Source organism: Passer domesticus, chromosome 11 (genome assembly GCF_036417665.1).
Source record: "Passer domesticus isolate bPasDom1 chromosome 11, bPasDom1.hap1, whole genome shotgun sequence".
NCBI lineage: Eukaryota > Metazoa > Chordata > Aves > Passeriformes > Passeridae > Passer > Passer domesticus.
In genome coordinates, this window is record NC_087484.1 from 33309367 (window position 1) to 33326435 (window position 17069).

At 50.2% G+C, this 17069-nt stretch overlaps 3 long non-coding RNA genes across 3 annotated transcripts; all 3 read right to left on the bottom strand.

Moving 5' to 3' along the window:
* Window positions 1–4377: 4377 nt before the first annotated feature.
* On the bottom strand, window positions 4378–5272 carry LOC135278576 (uncharacterized). The gene is made up of 3 exons (XR_010346027.1): window positions 5165–5272; window positions 4865–5054; window positions 4378–4602 (listed from the first exon to the last, which is right to left on the bottom strand). It is a non-coding gene; the product is annotated as an uncharacterized LOC135278576 (long non-coding RNA).
* A 4990-nt stretch (window positions 5273–10262) lies between these two features.
* Window positions 10263–11190, bottom strand: LOC135278575 (uncharacterized). Its single transcript, XR_010346026.1, has 3 exons — window positions 11044–11190; window positions 10744–10933; window positions 10263–10481 (listed from the first exon to the last, which is right to left on the bottom strand). It is a non-coding gene; the product is annotated as an uncharacterized LOC135278575 (long non-coding RNA).
* Window positions 11191–16141: 4951 nt separating this feature from the next.
* LOC135278832 (uncharacterized) lies at window positions 16142–17069 on the bottom strand. The gene is made up of 3 exons (XR_010346236.1): window positions 16923–17069; window positions 16623–16812; window positions 16142–16360 (listed from the first exon to the last, which is right to left on the bottom strand). It is a non-coding gene; the product is annotated as an uncharacterized LOC135278832 (long non-coding RNA).

Genomic DNA, 17069 nt, shown 5'->3' on the forward strand with positions numbered 1-17069 from the left:
TGGCATTCATGCCTTTTATTAGAGGCCAGGTTCTCTGGTGCACTCAATGACTGTGTGATTGCGGCGTGTCCACAGTGAGCCCGTGTGAGCGAGCTGCACTCCCAGAGGCCGGAGCACACTTGCTTCAAGTGCTGATGAATGAGGCCAGAGATGGGTCTTTGTGTGGAACTCCAAACGCTGTGCATTGCCATGAAGAGGGTCCAGGGCCAGAGAGAAAATGAGGCTGGGGTCTGAGGGTTTCATTCGGGGGGGAGAAGGGGTGAAGCCAGGACCAGCAGGGGAGAAGAGAGAGGAGAACATTCTCTGGAGAGTAGATCTAAGGAAAAAATGGCAGTTGAAGTGGGTGATAGCAACAAAACCTGCGGATTGCAAGAGGCTGCAAGTGGCCATGGGTGAGAGCCTTGCATTCAGAGGGGTTTCTCTGTTTCACCTTGGTCCCCTTTGCCCTAAGGTATCACAGTTGCAATGAGAGGCCCCTGGGCCTCCACAAGTGCCCCCTTTTTGTTTTCAAGAATGAAGGCTTCTGCCATGGACTTTTGCAAGCGTTGAGCAAAACTGGATAGAATAACCAAGACAATGAATACAAGAAACAAAGCCCACAAAACAGTCTTGACTAAATCACAGAATCACAGAATCATGAGTTTGGAAGAGACCCCTAAGATCATCAAGTCCAACCTATGCCCTAACATCTCAACTAGACTATAGCACCAAGTGGCATGTCCAGTCTTTTTTTAAACACATCCAGTGATGGTGATTCCACCACCTCCCTGGGAAGACAGTTCCAGTGCTTTATTATTCTTTCAGTGAAAATTTTTTTCCTAATATCTAACCTATACCTTCCCTGACGTAGCTTGAGACTGTGTCCCCTTGTTCTGTCAGTTGCTGCCCGGTGGAAGAGACCGACCCCCACCTGTCTACAACCTCCCTTCAGGAAGTTGTAGAGAGCAATAAGGTCACCTCTAAGCCTCCTCTTCTCCAGGCTAAACAACCCCAGCTCCCTCAAATGTTCCTCGTAGGGCTTGTTTTCCAAGCCCCTCACCAGCCTCGTTGCTCTCCTCTGGACACGCTCAAGTATCTCAATATCCTTCCTAAATTGAGGGGCCCAGAACTGGACACAGTACTCAAGATGTGGCCTCACCAGTGCCGAGTACAGGGGGAGAACGACCTCCCTGCTCCTGCTGCTCACACAAGTCCTAATGCAGGCCAGGATGCCGTTGGCCTTCTTGGCCACCAAGGCACATTGCTGGCTCATATCCAATCGGCTGTCAACCAGCACCCCCAGGTCCCTTTCTGCCTGAACACTATCCAGCCACACCGTCCCCAGCCTGTAACGCTGTAGGGGATTTTTGTGGCCAAAATGCAGAACACGGCACTTAGACTTATTAGACTTCATATTGTTGGACGTAAAGATGAAAGCCAGCCTTTCATGCCCCAGTCTTTCAACAGTCCAGTGAGCCAGTCGTTGTTGCCTTTTGTCTGGATCTTATTGATTTGATCTGTGAGCAGCTGGCCGCTCTGGTATACTGAGTCCCTATGTGAGAAGAGGTTGACATGCGTGGCCATGGGCAAGAAATTGTGGCTTGGCTGTGGAACCACCCATGCGAAGGCATGCGGCATAGTTAGGAGCATCCAGCTTCCTGCTGCAGTGGCAACAAAGGACAGCATCCTTTGACTTTAGCTAATTTAGTAGTGGGTGGAGGCTTGGGTGGCCTGAAAGTAAAGAGATAGGGAGATTGCAATGTGAACCTTAAATTCTGGTCCCACTAAACTTTCTCTTCTGTAAGGCAAGGGTTTGAAGTCAGCTTATTAGAAGAATCAAATATCAAGGCTAGAATACAGTTTTTCCAATTGTTAAGCGGGATATCGCAGTTAGTGGTGTCTGAGCTCTCTTGGTGTTGGTGTGTGTGGTCCACACTGCTTAGGAGATCTTCTTCTGTCCTTCTTCTTCTTTTGCAGGCTGCTGCTGTCTCTCTTAGGCTTTTGTTCTGTTTTTCTGATGGTGGCTGTGGTGTTTGCCTGGCCATTGGCAGAAGAGTTTTATGTTTTTTGCTGGGATCCGTCTTGGGCCTGCTGCTGTAGAGACACAAGCATATCCTCCCTCCCAAGTAATGAATGGGAAAGGGCCCATAATTTCTTTGGATTCAGGGTCTTTGATCAACACAGGTGGCTTTTCTTTTTATTGGGCTGCCAATTAAATATAAAATGCCTGATGACTGGGGGAGTTGTTCAAAAAGTTGAGCACATCAAGGGCCTTGGCCAGGCTCTCAATGGGAGATACTATGTGGACTCCCTGTCTCTGTTGATCAAGGATCCTTTGGATGGAAGAGTGGGCCCTCTGGACGATGGACTGTCCTGTGGCAGAGTGTGGTATGGCTGTGACATGTTTTGTAGCCCACTGGTCAGAAAATGGTTGGAATCAGTGGGAGGTATTAGCAGGACCATGATCAGTTTTAATTTCCTGTGGAACAGGGAAGGTGGAAAAGGCTAAAAAGGAACGTTTTATAGCATCTTTTGATTTTTCAGCAGCATGGGCAGGGGCAGAAAGCGCAGCGTTGTCGGTGTGGATTGAGACGGGGATGTATTTTAGTCTCCCGAAAGGGGCTTGGTGTGTGATGTGTGATTGCCCGATCTGGAGAGTCTTTAGTCCTCTTGGATTGAGTACAGCTCTGACAGAAGCAAAGGCATGTTGCTGACAATTTGGGCAGGTGTTTGCCATGGATCTTGCCTGATCTTGGGTAATTTTAAAGATGCTGAGCGGTGCAGGAATGTTTTGATGGTAGAAGTGGTGGCGGATCCTAGCCTGGTCAGAAACATTCCGTGGGGAGGTTTGGTGAAGCATTGCTGAGGCATCTGCTCTAGCATTGCCTACTATAAATGCAGGAAGGGTGGTATAAGACCTTGTGTGCATGATATAGCGTGGGTGTTGTCTGTGGGACAAAAGAGAAATGAAAGGGGAAAGCAAATGCTCTAGTAGGGGTTAGAAATGTCTTTGAAAATGGAATTTTCGGCCCGCTGCACTAGGTCATAGACATCTGCCGAATCAGTGATCAAATGAAGAGGTTCTTTGAAAGTGGAGAAGGTCCTAAGGACTGCAGTCAATTCAGCAATTTGGGCAGGGTGAGGATGCCCTGTCTTGGCTTTTGTCTCTTGAGTAATGCGGAGCCAGGGCAGTGCAGAGCAGGGTGGGAAGCAGAGCCCGGAGCCTTTGGAGGCTGCAAGGCTTAAACATCAGCCCCTGCAGCAGCCCAGATGCAGGTGCCACAGTTGCCAAGGCTGTCAAGGCCTTGAGAGCGGGCAGGTGGATTTTGCATCCCTGTGGGCTGATGGCGGCTCTGGAGCCAGGAGTGGCTGTGGCTGCAGCAGGAAGGGTGGCTGAAAGTTTCCTGCCTTGCTTTGGTGGCATGGCTGCAGGGGCCAGTGCAGCGAGAGCCCCCTCTGTGCTGGTGAGAGCTCAGCTCTTGGGGACGCGGCTGTGCCCCAGCCCAGGAGCAGCAGCAGTGGCCAGCGGCAGCAGTGGTGTCAGTGGGACCCCCTGTGCACAGGGAGCCCCAGCCGCGGGGTGGCCGTGGCAGCAGCCCCAGGGAGCTCCAGCCCCGGGATCCCGGAACAAGTGGAAATCCCAACTGTGCAAACGCTGCCTGTGCCTCTTGGGTTTTCTTTGGTTGAGGGGATTTCGAGGTACGTTAGAAGTCTCTTTTTCTCTAACTTAGCTGTCGAAGGAAGAGTTGAGAAGTATGTGCTTCACTCTCTTAAGGTTGATTTTTATATTTTGTCTAAAACATTTTTTTGCTGGCCTGCTGAGGTTTGTTCAGCAGGTCAGCTTAAGGTACTCTTTTTGCCTCTTGGGTTGGTGTTATCTTTTATATTAAAACCTGACTATACTATGTTTACAAGAATGTTTTAATAGCTATTACTTAAGTTAGATAGTGACTTTCTACTTGAAACCAATATGTGAATGGTAATATCGTCTTTCATATGGATGCTAGCGAGAAGAAAGAGGAAGGACTGGGTACACCCAAATTTTTCTATCTATGTAGATAATACCAAACTCTTTCGTACAAGGTTCAAAACCTCTGTGTACAGTGCTCTAAATGTTTTCCGTTCACTTTGTGATTACTATTACTAGACTATCTAAATTGTTGTGACTTTTAATTCTTGACATAAAGGTGGTAACATGCTTTATGGGTTAAATTCAAAGGCCCAGGGGTCTTTGGCTACATGCCAGGGTCTCTGAACCCCCTGCCAGGGATTTAAAGCCCCCTGGCTGGGGCTGGAATCATTTAGGATGGTCAGGGGGAGGTCCGGGGTTCTGACAGTGCCCAAAGGAATGAGAAAGAGAAGTGAAGTTTTATAAAGAATCATTATTTATTTGCTGAACATCGGCAAACACGAGGATTTACAGAACACATTTCATTACAACAATCCTCATAACAACAACAACAACAATCTACTGCACATATTTCCATGGGATCCTATGGAGTAACAATCTTCAAAACATATTTACAAAGAACTACTAACCTAAGAACATATTTACAAAAAGATCCTAACTTTTCAAACATATATACACCGCCATAATATCTGCAGCCATCATCTGCATCTGTCCTGGAAGGAAGAAAGAAGCAAAGCTGGAGTCAGCTGCCAGCACTGGGCCCAGCTGGGCCCCAGGAGCTGGGACAGGGCTGGCAGGGCTGCTGTGGCCCCAGGCAAGTGCAGGGCAGGCCAGGGCTGGTGCTTGTGGCAGCACAATCCAGGCCCCCTGCGGGCAGCGTGTCCCTGAGCGGGGCCATCCAGCCCAGCCCCAGCCTGGCGCCAGGGCAGCCACTGTGTCTGTGGGCAGGGCATGGGGAGCATCTGCCTGTCTTACTTGTGGGGCTCCATCTTCATCCGAGGACCATGGGCTCCTCCTCATCCTTCTCATCCACTTCCATCGCCTCGATGTCATCCTCCTCATCAACTTCCATCTCCTCAACCTGGTCTTCCACGTCCACCTCCATCATCTCTTCCTCATTCAGCACCATGTCCACTTCCATCGCCACCACAGTGTCTCTGTTAGTCTGCAAGAGACAGCACAATCTCACAGTGGGGTTCCTGTCCCACACCATCCATTCCCACATGGCTGCAGCCTGCTCAAACAGGCTGCCTCCTCCCTGGAATGGCACAGTACCTCCACTGGCGCAGCAGTGCTCATCCTGCTGGGGTTGGTGCTCCAGAGCAGGCAGCAGGAAAAGCCCAGGCAGCAGCAGCAACAGCTGAGTGCTGACGGGCAGAGCGCAGAGCAAGCGCCAACTGAGCGCTGGCAGCAGGCAGAGTGTCTGCTGTGGTGGTTTCCAGGTGCTGGACGTTCCACCTGGAACGCTGTGGGAGCTGTGATGTCACAGAAGTTTCAGGGCCGCTCCACACTGGGAGATGGGCATGGTGGAATGATGAAATCCTTGAATGGTTTGGCCTGGAAGGGACCCTAAGGATCATCTGGTTCCAAGCTGAGCAGCCTCGCAGCACAGCAGGTTGCTGCGGCCCCTGTCCAAGCTGGCCTTGGATGTTGGTGGGCATGGGGTATGCACAGGCTCTCTGCGCTGGTCCCTGTGTCAGGGACAAGCACCCTGACAGGAAAGAACTTCTTGCCATCATGGAATGGATTCCAGCTCTTGCAGTTTCATCCCATTCCCCCTTGTTCTGTCACTTCAGTTGCTGACAAAGAGTCCTCTCCCACTTCCCGGTGGGTCAGGCTGTTCCTGCAGTGTCACACATGTGGCTGAAGCTGCAGCCAGGAGAGAGAGAAGCCAAGCTGGCAGAGAGAGGAAATGGGGAAAGTGACATGCGAGATGAGAGGAGAAGGAAAAAGTAGAGACATGCAAGGCATTGGGTTGGGTGATTTGTGGCATTCATGCCTTTTATTAGAGGCCAGGTTCTCTGGTGCACTCAATGACTGTGTGATTGCGGCGTGTCCACAGTGAGCCCGTGTGAGCGAGCTGCACTCCCAGAGGCCGGAGCACACTTGCTTCAAGTGCTGATGAATGAGGCCAGAGATGGGTCTTTGTGTGGAACTCCAAACGCTGTGCATTGCCATGAAGAGGGTCCAGGGCCAGAGAGAAAATGAGGCTGGGGTCTGAGGGTTTCATTCGGGGGGGAGAAGGGGTGAAGCCAGGACCAGCAGGGGAGAAGAGAGAGGAGAACATTCTCTGGAGAGTAGATCTAAGGAAAAAATGGCAGTTGAAGTGGGTGATAGCAACAAAACCTGCGGATTGCAAGAGGCTGCAAGTGGCCATGGGTGAGAGCCTTGCATTCAGAGGGGTTTCTCTGTTTCACCTTGGTCCCCTTTGCCCTAAGGTATCACAGTTGCAATGAGAGGCCCCTGGGCCTCCACAAGTGCCCCCTTTTTGTTTTCAAGAATGAAGGCTTCTGCCATGGACTTTTGCAAGCGTTGAGCAAAACTGGATAGAATAACCAAGACAATGAATACAAGAAACAAAGCCCACAAAACAGTCTTGACTAAATCACAGAATCACAGAATCATGAGTTTGGAAGAGACCCCTAAGATCATCAAGTCCAACCTATGCCCTAACATCTCAACTAGACTATAGCACCAAGTGGCATGTCCAGTCTTTTTTTAAACACATCCAGTGATGGTGATTCCACCACCTCCCTGGGAAGACAGTTCCAGTGCTTTATTATTCTTTCAGTGAAAATTTTTTTCCTAATATCTAACCTATACCTTCCCTGACGTAGCTTGAGACTGTGTCCCCTTGTTCTGTCAGTTGCTGCCCGGTGGAAGAGACCGACCCCCACCTGTCTACAACCTCCCTTCAGGAAGTTGTAGAGAGCAATAAGGTCACCTCTAAGCCTCCTCTTCTCCAGGCTAAACAACCCCAGCTCCCTCAAATGTTCCTCGTAGGGCTTGTTTTCCAAGCCCCTCACCAGCCTCGTTGCTCTCCTCTGGACACGCTCAAGTATCTCAATATCCTTCCTAAATTGAGGGGCCCAGAACTGGACACAGTACTCAAGATGTGGCCTCACCAGTGCCGAGTACAGGGGGAGAATGACCTCCCTGCTCCTGCTGCTCACACAAGTCCTAATGCAGGCCAGGATGCCGTTGGCCTTCTTGGCCACCAAGGCACATTGCTGGCTCATATCCAATCGGCTGTCAACCAGCACCCCCAGGTCCCTTTCTGCCTGAACACTATCCAGCCACACCGTCCCCAGCCTGTAACGCTGTAGGGGATTTTTGTGGCCAAAATGCAGAACACGGCACTTAGACTTATTAGACTTCATATTGTTGGACGTAAAGATGAAAGCCAGCCTTTCATGCCCCAGTCTTTCAACAGTCCAGTGAGCCAGTCGTTGTTGCCTTTTGTCTGGATCTTATTGATTTGATCTGTGAGCAGCTGGCCGCTCTGGTATACCGAGTCCCTATGTGAGAAGAGGTTGACATGCGTGGCCATGGGCAAGAAATTGTGGCTTGGCTGTGGAACCACCCATGCGAAGGCATGCGGCATAGTGAGGAGCATCCAGCTTCCTGCTGCAGTGGCAACAAAGGACAGCATCCTTTGACTTTAGCTAATTTAGTAGTGGGTGGAGGCTTGGGTGGCCTGAAAGTAAAGAGATAGGGAGATTGCAATGTGAACCTTAAATTCTGGTCCCACTAAACTTTCTCTTCTGTAAGGCAAGGGTTTGAAGTCAGCTTATTAGAAGAATCAAATATCAAGGCTAGAATACAGTTTTTCCAATTGTTAAGCGGGATATCGCAGTTAGTGGTGTCTGAGCTCTCTTGGTGTTGGTGTGTGTGGTCCACACTGCTTAGGAGATCTTCTTCTGTCCTTCTTCTTCTTTTGCAGGCTGCTGCTGTCTCTCTTAGGCTTTTGTTCTGTTTTTCTGATGGTGGCTGTGGTGTTTGCCTGGCCATTGGCAGAAGAGTTTTATGTTTTTTGCTGGGATGCGTCTTGGGCCTGCTGCTGTAGAGACACAAGCATATCCTCCCTCCCAAGTAATGAATGGGAAAGGGCCCATAATTTCTTTGGATTCAGGGTCTTTGATCAACACAGGTGGCTTTTCTTTTTATTGGGCTGCCAATTAAATATAAAATGCCTGATGACTGGGGGAGTTGTTCAAAAAGTTGAGCACATCAAGGGCCTTGGCCAGGCTCTCAATGGGAGATACTATGTGGACTCCCTGTCTCTGTTGATCAAGGATCCTTTGGATGGAAGAGTGGGCCCTCTGGACGATGGACTGTCCTGTGGCAGAGTGTGGTATGGCTGTGACATGTTTTGTAGCCCACTGGTCAGAAAATGGTTGGAATCAGTGGGAGGTATTAGCAGGACCATGATCAGTTTTAATTTCCTGTGGAACAGGGAAGGTGGAAAAGGCTAAAAAGGAACGTTTTATAGCATCTTTTGATTTTTCAGCAGCATGGGCAGGGGCAGAAATCGCAGCGTTGTCGGTGTGGATTGAGACGGGGATGTATTTTAGTCTCCCGAAAGGGGCTTGGTGTGTGATGTGTGATTGCCCGATCTGGAGAGTCTTTAGTCCTCTTGGATTGAGTACAGCTCTGACAGAAGCAAAGGCATGTTGCTGACAATTTGGGCAGGTGTTTGCCATGGATCTTGCCTGATCTTGGGTAATTTTAAAGATGCTGAGCGGTGCAGGAATGTTTTGATGGTAGAAGTGGTGGCGGATCCTAGCCTGGTCAGAAACATTCCGTGGGGAGGTTTGGTGAAGCATTGCTGAGGCATCTGCTCTAGCATTGCCTACTATAAATGCAGGAAGGGTGGTATAAGACCTTGTGTGCATGATATAGCGTGGGTGTTGTCTGTGGGACAAAAGAGAAATGAAAGGGGAAAGCAAATGCTCTAGTAGGGGTTAGAAATGTCTTTGAAAATGGAATTTTCGGCCCGCTGCACTAGGTCATAGACATCTGCCGAATCAGTGATCAAATGAAGAGGTTCTTTGAAAGTGGAGAAGGTCCTAAGGACTGCAGTCAATTCAGCAATTTGGGCAGGGTGAGGATGCCCTGTCTTGGCTTTTGTCTCTTGAGCAATGCGGAGCCAGGGCAGTGCAGAGCAGGGTGGGAAGCAGAGCCCGGAGCCTTTGGAGGCTGCAAGGCTTAAACATCAGCCCCTGCAGCAGCCCAGATGCAGGTGCCACAGTTGCCAAGGCTGTCAAGGCCTTGAGAGCGGGCAGGTGGATTTTGCATCCCTGTGGGCTGATGGCGGCTCTGGAGCCAGGAGTGGCTGTGGCTGCAGCAGGAAGGGTGGCTGAAAGTTTCCTGCCTTGCTTTGGTGGCATGGCTGCAGGGGCCAGTGCAGCGAGAGCCCCCTCTGTGCTGGTGAGAGCTCAGCTCTTGGGGACGCGGCTGTGCCCCAGCCCAGGAGCAGCAGCAGTGGCCAGCGGCAGCAGTGGTGTCAGTGGGACCCCCTGTGCACAGGGACCCCCAGGCGCGGGGTGGCCGTGGCAGCAGCCCCAGGGAGCTCCAGCCCCGGGATCCCGGAACAAGTGGAAATCCCAACTGTGCAAACGCTGCCTGTGCCTCTTGGGTTTTCTTTGGTTGAGGGGATTTCGAGGTACGTTAGAAGTCTCTTTTTCTCTAACTTAGCTGTCGAAGGAAGAGTTGAGAAGTATGTGCTTCACTCTCTTAAGGTTGATTTTTATATTTTGTCTAAAACATTTTTTTGCTGGCCTGCTGAGGTTTGTTCAGCAGGTCAGCTTAAGGTACTCTTTTTGCCTCTTGGGTTGGTGTTATCTTTTATATTAAAACCTGCCTATACTATGTTTGCAAGAATGTTTTAATAGCTATTACTTAAGTTAGATAGTGACTTTCTACTTGAAACCAATATGTGAATGGTAATATCGTCTTTCATATGGATGCTAGCGAGAAGAAAGAGGAAGGACTGGGTACACCCAAATTTTTCTATCTATGTAGATAATACCAAACTCTTTCGTACAAGGTTCAAAACCTCTGTCTACAGTGCTCTAAATGTTTTCCGTTCACTTTGTGATTACTATTACTAGACTATCTAAATTGTTGTGACTTTTAATTCTTGACATAAAGGTGGTAACATGCTTTATGGGTTAAATTCAAAGGCCCAGGGGTCTTTGGCTACATGCCAGGGTCTCTGAACCCCCTGCCAGGGATTTAAAGCCCCCTGGCTGGGGCTGGAATCATTTAGGATGGTCAGGGGGAGGTCCGGGGTTCTGACAGTGCCCAAAGGAATGAGAAAGAGAAGTGAAGTTTTATAAAGAATCATTATTTATTTGCTGAACATCGGCAAACACGAGGATTTACAGAACACCTTCCATTACAAAAATCCTCATAACAACAACAACAACAACAATCTACTGCACATATTTCCATGGGATCCTATGGAGTAACAATCTTCAAAACATATTTACAAAGAACTACTAACCTAAGAACATATTTACAAAAATATCCTAACTTTTCAAACATATATACACCGCCGTAATATCTACAGCCATCATCTGCATCAGTCCTGGAAGGAAGAAAGAAGCAAAGCTGGAGTCAGCTGCCAGCACTGGGCCCAGCTGGGCCCCAGGAGCTGGTACAGGGCTGGCAGGGCTGGTGTGGCCCCAGGCAAGTGCAGGGCAGGCCAGGGCTGGTGCTTGTGGCAGCACAATCCAGGCCCCCTGCGGGCAGCGTGTCCCTGAGCGGGGCCATCCAGCCCAGCCACAGCCTGGCGCCAGGGCAGCCACTGTGTCTGTGGGCAGGGCATGGGGAGCATCTGCCTGTCTTACTTGTGGGGCTCCATCTTCATCCGAGGACCATGGGCTCCTCCTCATCCTTCTCATCCACTTCCATCGCCTCGATGTCATCCTCCTCATCAACTTCCATCTCCTCAACCTGGTCTTCCACGTCCACCTCCATCATCTCTTCCTCATTCAGCACCATGTCCACTTCCATCGCCACCACAGTGTCTCTGTTAGTCTGCAAGAGACAGCACAATCTCACAGTGGGGTTCCTGTCCCACACCATCCATTCCCACATGGCTGCAGCCTGCTCAAGCAGGCTGCCTCCTCCCTGGAATGGCACAGTACCTCCACTGGCGCAGCAGTGCTCATCCTGCTGGGGTTGGTGCTCCAGAGCAGGCAGCAGGAAAAGCCCAGGCAGCAGCAGCAACAGCTGAGTGCTGACGGGCAGAGCGCAGAGCGAGCGCCAACTGAGCGCTGGCAGCAGGCAGAGTGTCTGCTGTGGTGGTTTCCAGGTGCTGGACGTTCCACCTGGAACGCTGTGGGAGCTGTGATGTCACAGAAGTTTCAGGGCCGCTCCACACTGGGAGATGGGCATGGTGGAATGATGAAATCCTTGAATGGTTTGGCCTGGAAGGGACCCTAAGGATCATCTGGTTCCAAGCTGAGCAGCCTCGCAGCACAGCAGGTTGCTGCGGCCCCTGTCCAAGCTGGCCTTGGATGTTGGTGGGCATGGGGTATGCACAGGCTCTCTGCGCTGGTCCCTGTGTCAGGGACAAGCACCCTGACAGGAAAGAACTTCTTGCCATCATGGAATGGATTCCAGCTCTTGCAGTTTCATCCCATTCCCCCTTGTTCTGTCACTTCAGTTGCTGACAAAGAGTCCTCTCCCACTTCCCGGTGGGTCAGGCTGTTCCTGCAGTGTCACACATGTGGCTGAAGCTGCAGCCAGGAGAGAGAGAAGCCAAGCTGGCAGAGAGAGGAAATGGGGAAAGTGACATGCGAGATGAGAGGAGAAGGAAAAAGTAGAGACATGCAAGGCATTGGGTTGGGTGATTTGTGGCATTCATGCCTTTTATTAGAGGCCAGGTTCTCTGGTGCACTCAATGACTGTGTGATTGCGGCGTGTCCACAGTGAGCCCGTGTGAGCGAGCTGCACTCCCAGAGGCCGGAGCACACTTGCTTCAAGTGCTGATGAATGAGGCCAGAGATGGGTCTTTGTGTGGAACTCCAAACGCTGTGCATTGCCATGAAGAGGGTCCAGGGCCAGAGAGAAAATGAGGCTGGGGTCTGAGGGTTTCATTCGGGGGGGAGAAGGGGTGAAGCCAGGACCAGCAGGGGAGAAGAGAGAGGAGAACATTCTCTGGAGAGTAGATCTAAGGAAAAAATGGCAGTTGAAGTGGGTGATAGCAACAAAACCTGCGGATTGCAAGAGGCTGCAAGTGGCCATGGGTGAGAGCCTTGCATTCAGAGGGGTTTCTCTGTTTCACCTTGGTCCCCTTTGCCCTAAGGTATCACAGTTGCAATGAGAGGCCCCTGGGCCTCCACAAGTGCCCCCTTTTTGTTTTCAAGAATGAAGGCTTCTGCCATGGACTTTTGCAAGCGTTGAGCAAAACTGGATAGAATAACCAAGACAATGAATACAAGAAACAAAGCCCACAAAACAGTCTTGACTAAATCACAGAATCACAGAATCATGAGTTTGGAAGAGACCCCTAAGATCATCAAGTCCAACCTATGCCCTAACATCTCAACTAGACTATAGCACCAAGTGGCATGTCCAGTCTTTTTTTAAACACATCCAGTGATGGTGATTCCACCACCTCCCTGGGAAGACAGTTCCAGTGCTTTATTATTCTTTCAGTGAAAATTTTTTTCCTAATATCTAACCTATACCTTCCCTGACGTAGCTTGAGACTGTGTCCCCTTGTTCTGTCAGTTGCTGCCCGGTGGAAGAGACCGACCCCCACCTGTCTACAACCTCCCTTCAGGAAGTTGTAGAGAGCAATAAGGTCACCTCTAAGCCTCCTCTTCTCCAGGCTAAACAACCCCAGCTCCCTCAAATGTTCCTCGTAGGGCTTGTTTTCCAAGCCCCTCACCAGCCTCGTTGCTCTCCTCTGGACACGCTCAAGTATCTCAATATCCTTCCTAAATTGAGGGGCCCAGAACTGGACACAGTACTCAAGATGTGGCCTCACCAGTGCCGAGTACAGGGGGAGAACGACCTCCCTGCTCCTGCTGCTCACACAAGTCCTAATGCAGGCCAGGATGCCGTTGGCCTTCTTGGCCACCAAGGCACATTGCTGGCTCATATCCAATCGGCTGTCAACCAGCACCCCCAGGTCCCTTTCTGCCTGAACACTATCCAGCCACACCGTCCCCAGCCTGTAACGCTGTAGGGGATTTTTGTGGCCAAAATGCAGAACACGGCACTTAGACTTATTAGACTTCATATTGTTGGACGTAAAGATGAAAGCCAGCCTTTCATGCCCCAGTCTTTCAACAGTCCAGTGAGCCAGTCGTTGTTGCCTTTTGTCTGGATCTTATTGATTTGATCTGTGAGCAGCTGGCCGCTCTGGTATACTGAGTCCCTATGTGAGAAGAGGTTGACATGCGTGGCCATGGGCAAGAAATTGTGGCTTGGCTGTGGAACCACCCATGCGAAGGCATGCGGCATAGTTAGGAGCATCCAGCTTCCTGCTGCAGTGGCAACAAAGGACAGCATCCTTTGACTTTAGCTAATTTAGTAGTGGGTGGAGGCTTGGGTGGCCTGAAAGTAAAGAGATAGGGAGATTGCAATGTGAACCTTAAATTCTGGTCCCACTAAACTTTCTCTTCTGTAAGGCAAGGGTTTGAAGTCAGCTTATTAGAAGAATCAAATATCAAGGCTAGAATACAGTTTTTCCAATTGTTAAGCGGGATATCGCAGTTAGTGGTGTCTGAGCTCTCTTGGTGTTGGTGTGTGTGGTCCACACTGCTTAGGAGATCTTCTTCTGTCCTTCTTCTTCTTTTGCAGGCTGCTGCTGTCTCTCTTAGGCTTTTGTTCTGTTTTTCTGATGGTGGCTGTGGTGTTTGCCTGGCCATTGGCAGAAGAGTTTTATGTTTTTTGCTGGGATCCGTCTTGGGCCTGCTGCTGTAGAGACACAAGCATATCCTCCCTCCCAAGTAATGAATGGGAAAGGGCCCATAATTTCTTTGGATTCAGGGTCTTTGATCAACACAGGTGGCTTTTCTTTTTATTGGGCTGCCAATTAAATATAAAATGCCTGATGACTGGGGGAGTTGTTCAAAAAGTTGAGCACATCAAGGGCCTTGGCCAGGCTCTCAATGGGAGATACTATGTGGACTCCCTGTCTCTGTTGATCAAGGATCCTTTGGATGGAAGAGTGGGCCCTCTGGACGATGGACTGTCCTGTGGCAGAGTGTGGTATGGCTGTGACATGTTTTGTAGCCCACTGGTCAGAAAATGGTTGGAATCAGTGGGAGGTATAAGCAGGACCATGATCAGTTTTAATTTCCTGTGGAACAGGGGAGGTGGAAAAGGCTAAAAAGGAACGTTTTATAGCATCTTTTGATTTTTCAGCAGCATGGGCAGGGGCAGAAAGCGCAGCGTTGTCGGTGTGGATTGAGACGGGGATGTATTTTAGTCTCCCGAAAGGGGCTTGGTGTGTGATGTGTGATTGCCCGATCTGGAGAGTCTTTAGTCCTCTTGGATTGAGTACAGCTCTGACAGAAGCAAAGGCATGTTGCTGACAATTTGGGCAGGTGTTTGCCATGAATCTTGCCTGATCTTGGGTAATTTTAAAGATGCTGAGCGGTGCAGGAATGTTTTGATGGTAGAAGTGGTGGCGGATCCTAGCCTGGTCAGAAACATTCCGTGGGGAGGTTTGGAGAAGCATTGCTGAGGCATCTGCTCTAGCATTGCCTACTATAAATGCAGGAAGGGTGGTATAAGACCTTGTGTGCATGATATAGCGTGGGTGTTGTCTGTGGGACAAAAGAGAAATGAAAGGGGAAAGCAAATGCTCTAGTAGGGGTTAGAAATGTCTTTGAAAATGGAATTTTCGGCCCGCTGCACTAGGTCATAGACATCTGCCGAATCAGTGATCAAATGAAGAGGTTCTTTGAAAGTGGAGAAGGTCCTAAGGACTGCAGTCAATTCAGCAATTTGGGCAGGGTGAGGATGCCCTGTCTTGGCTTTTGTCTCTTGAGCAATGCGGAGCCAGGGCAGTGCAGAGCAGGGTGGGAAGCAGAGCCCGGAGCCTTTGGAGGCTGCAAGGCTTAAACATCAGCCCCTGCAGCAGCCCAGATGCAGGTGCCACAGTTGCCAAGGCTGTCAAGGCCTTGAGAGCGGGCAGGTGGATTTTGCATCCCTGTGGGCTGATGGCGGCTCTGGAGCCAGGAGTGGCTGTGGCTGCAGCAGGAAGGGTGGCTGAAAGTTTCCTGCCTTGCTTTGGTGGCATGGCTGCAGGGGCCAGTGCAGCGAGAGCCCCCTCTGTGCTGGTGAGAGCTCAGCTCTTGGGGACGCGGCTGTGCCCCAGCCCAGGAGCAGCAGCAGTGGCCAGCGGCAGCAGTGGTGTCAGTGGGACCCCCTGTGCACAGGGACCCCCAGGCGCGGGGTGGCCGTGGCAGCAGCCCCAGGGAGCTCCAGCCCCGGGATCCCGGAACAAGTGGAAATCCCAACTGTGCAAACGCTGCCTGTGCCTCTTGGGTTTTCTTTGGTTGAGGGGATTTCGAGGTACGTTAGAAGTCTCTTTTTCTCTAACTTAGCTGTCGAAGGAAGAGTTGAGAAGTATGTGCTTCACTCTCTTAAGGTTGATTTTTATATTTTGTCTAAAACATTTTTTTGCTGGCCTGCTGAGGTTTGTTCAGCAGGTCAGCTTAAGGTACTCTTTTTGCCTCTTGGGTTGGTGTTATCTTTTATATTAAAACCTGCCTATACTATGTTTACAAGAATGTTTTAATAGCTATTACTTAAGTTAGATAGTGACTTTCTACTTGAAACCAATATGTGAATGGTAATATCGTCTTTCATATGGATGCTAGCGAGAAGAAAGAGGAAGGACTGGGTACACCCAAATTTTTCTATCTATGTAGATAATACCAAACTCTTTCGTACAAGGTTCAAAACCTCTGTGTACAGTGCTCTAAATGTTTTCCGTTCACTTTGTGATTACTATTACTAGACTATCTAAATTGTTGTGACTTTTAATTCTTGACATAAAGGTGGTAACATGCTTTATGGGTTAAATTCAAAGGCCCAGGGGTCTTTGGCTACATGCCAGGGTCTCTGAACCCCCTGCCAGGGATTTAAAGCCCCCTGGCTGGGGCTGGAATCATTTAGGATGGTCAGGGGGAGGTCCGGGGTTCTGACAGTGCCCAAAGGAATGAGAAAGAGAAGTGAAGTTTTATAAAGAATCATTATTTATTTGCTGAACATCGGCAAACACGAGGATTTACAGAACACCTTCCATTACAAAAATCCTCATAACAACAACAACAACAACAATCTACTGCACATATTTCCATGGGATCCTATGGAGTAACAATCTTCAAAACATATTTACAAAGAACTACTAACCTAAGAACATATTTACAAAAATATCCTAACTTTTCAAACATATATACACCGCCGTAATATCTACAGCCATCATCTGCATCAGTCCTGGAAGGAAGAAAGAAGCAAAGCTGGAGTCAGCTGCCAGCACTGGGCCCAGCTGGGCCCCAGGAGCTGGTACAGGGCTGGCAGGGCTGGTGTGGCCCCAGGCAAGTGCAGGGCAGGCCAGGGCTGGTGCTTGTGGCAGCACAATCCAGGCCCCCTGCGGGCAGCGTGTCCCTGAGCGGGGCCATCCAGCCCAGCCACAGCCTGGCGCCAGGGCAGCCACTGTGTCTGTGGGCAGGGCATGGGGAGCATCTGCCTGTCTTACTTGTGGGGCTCCATCTTCATCCGAGGACCATGGGCTCCTCCTCATCCTTCTCATCCACTTCCATCGCCTCGATGTCATCCTCCTCATCAACTTCCATCTCCTCAACCTGGTCTTCCACGTCCACCTCCATCATCTCTTCCTCATTCAGCACCATGTCCACTTCCATCGCCACCACAGTGTCTCTGTTAGTCTGCAAGAGACAGCACAATCTCACAGTGGGGTTCCTGTCCCACACCATCCATTCCCACATGGCTGCAGCCTGCTCAAGCAGGCTGCCTCCTCCCTGGAATGGCACAGTACCTCCACTGGCGCAGCAGTGCTCATCCTGCTGGGGTTGGTGCTCCAGAGCAGGCAGCAGGAAAAGCCCAGGCAGCAGCAGCAACAGCTGAGTGCTGACGGGCAGAGCGCAGAGCGAGCGCCAACTGAGCGCTGGCAGCAGGCAGAGTG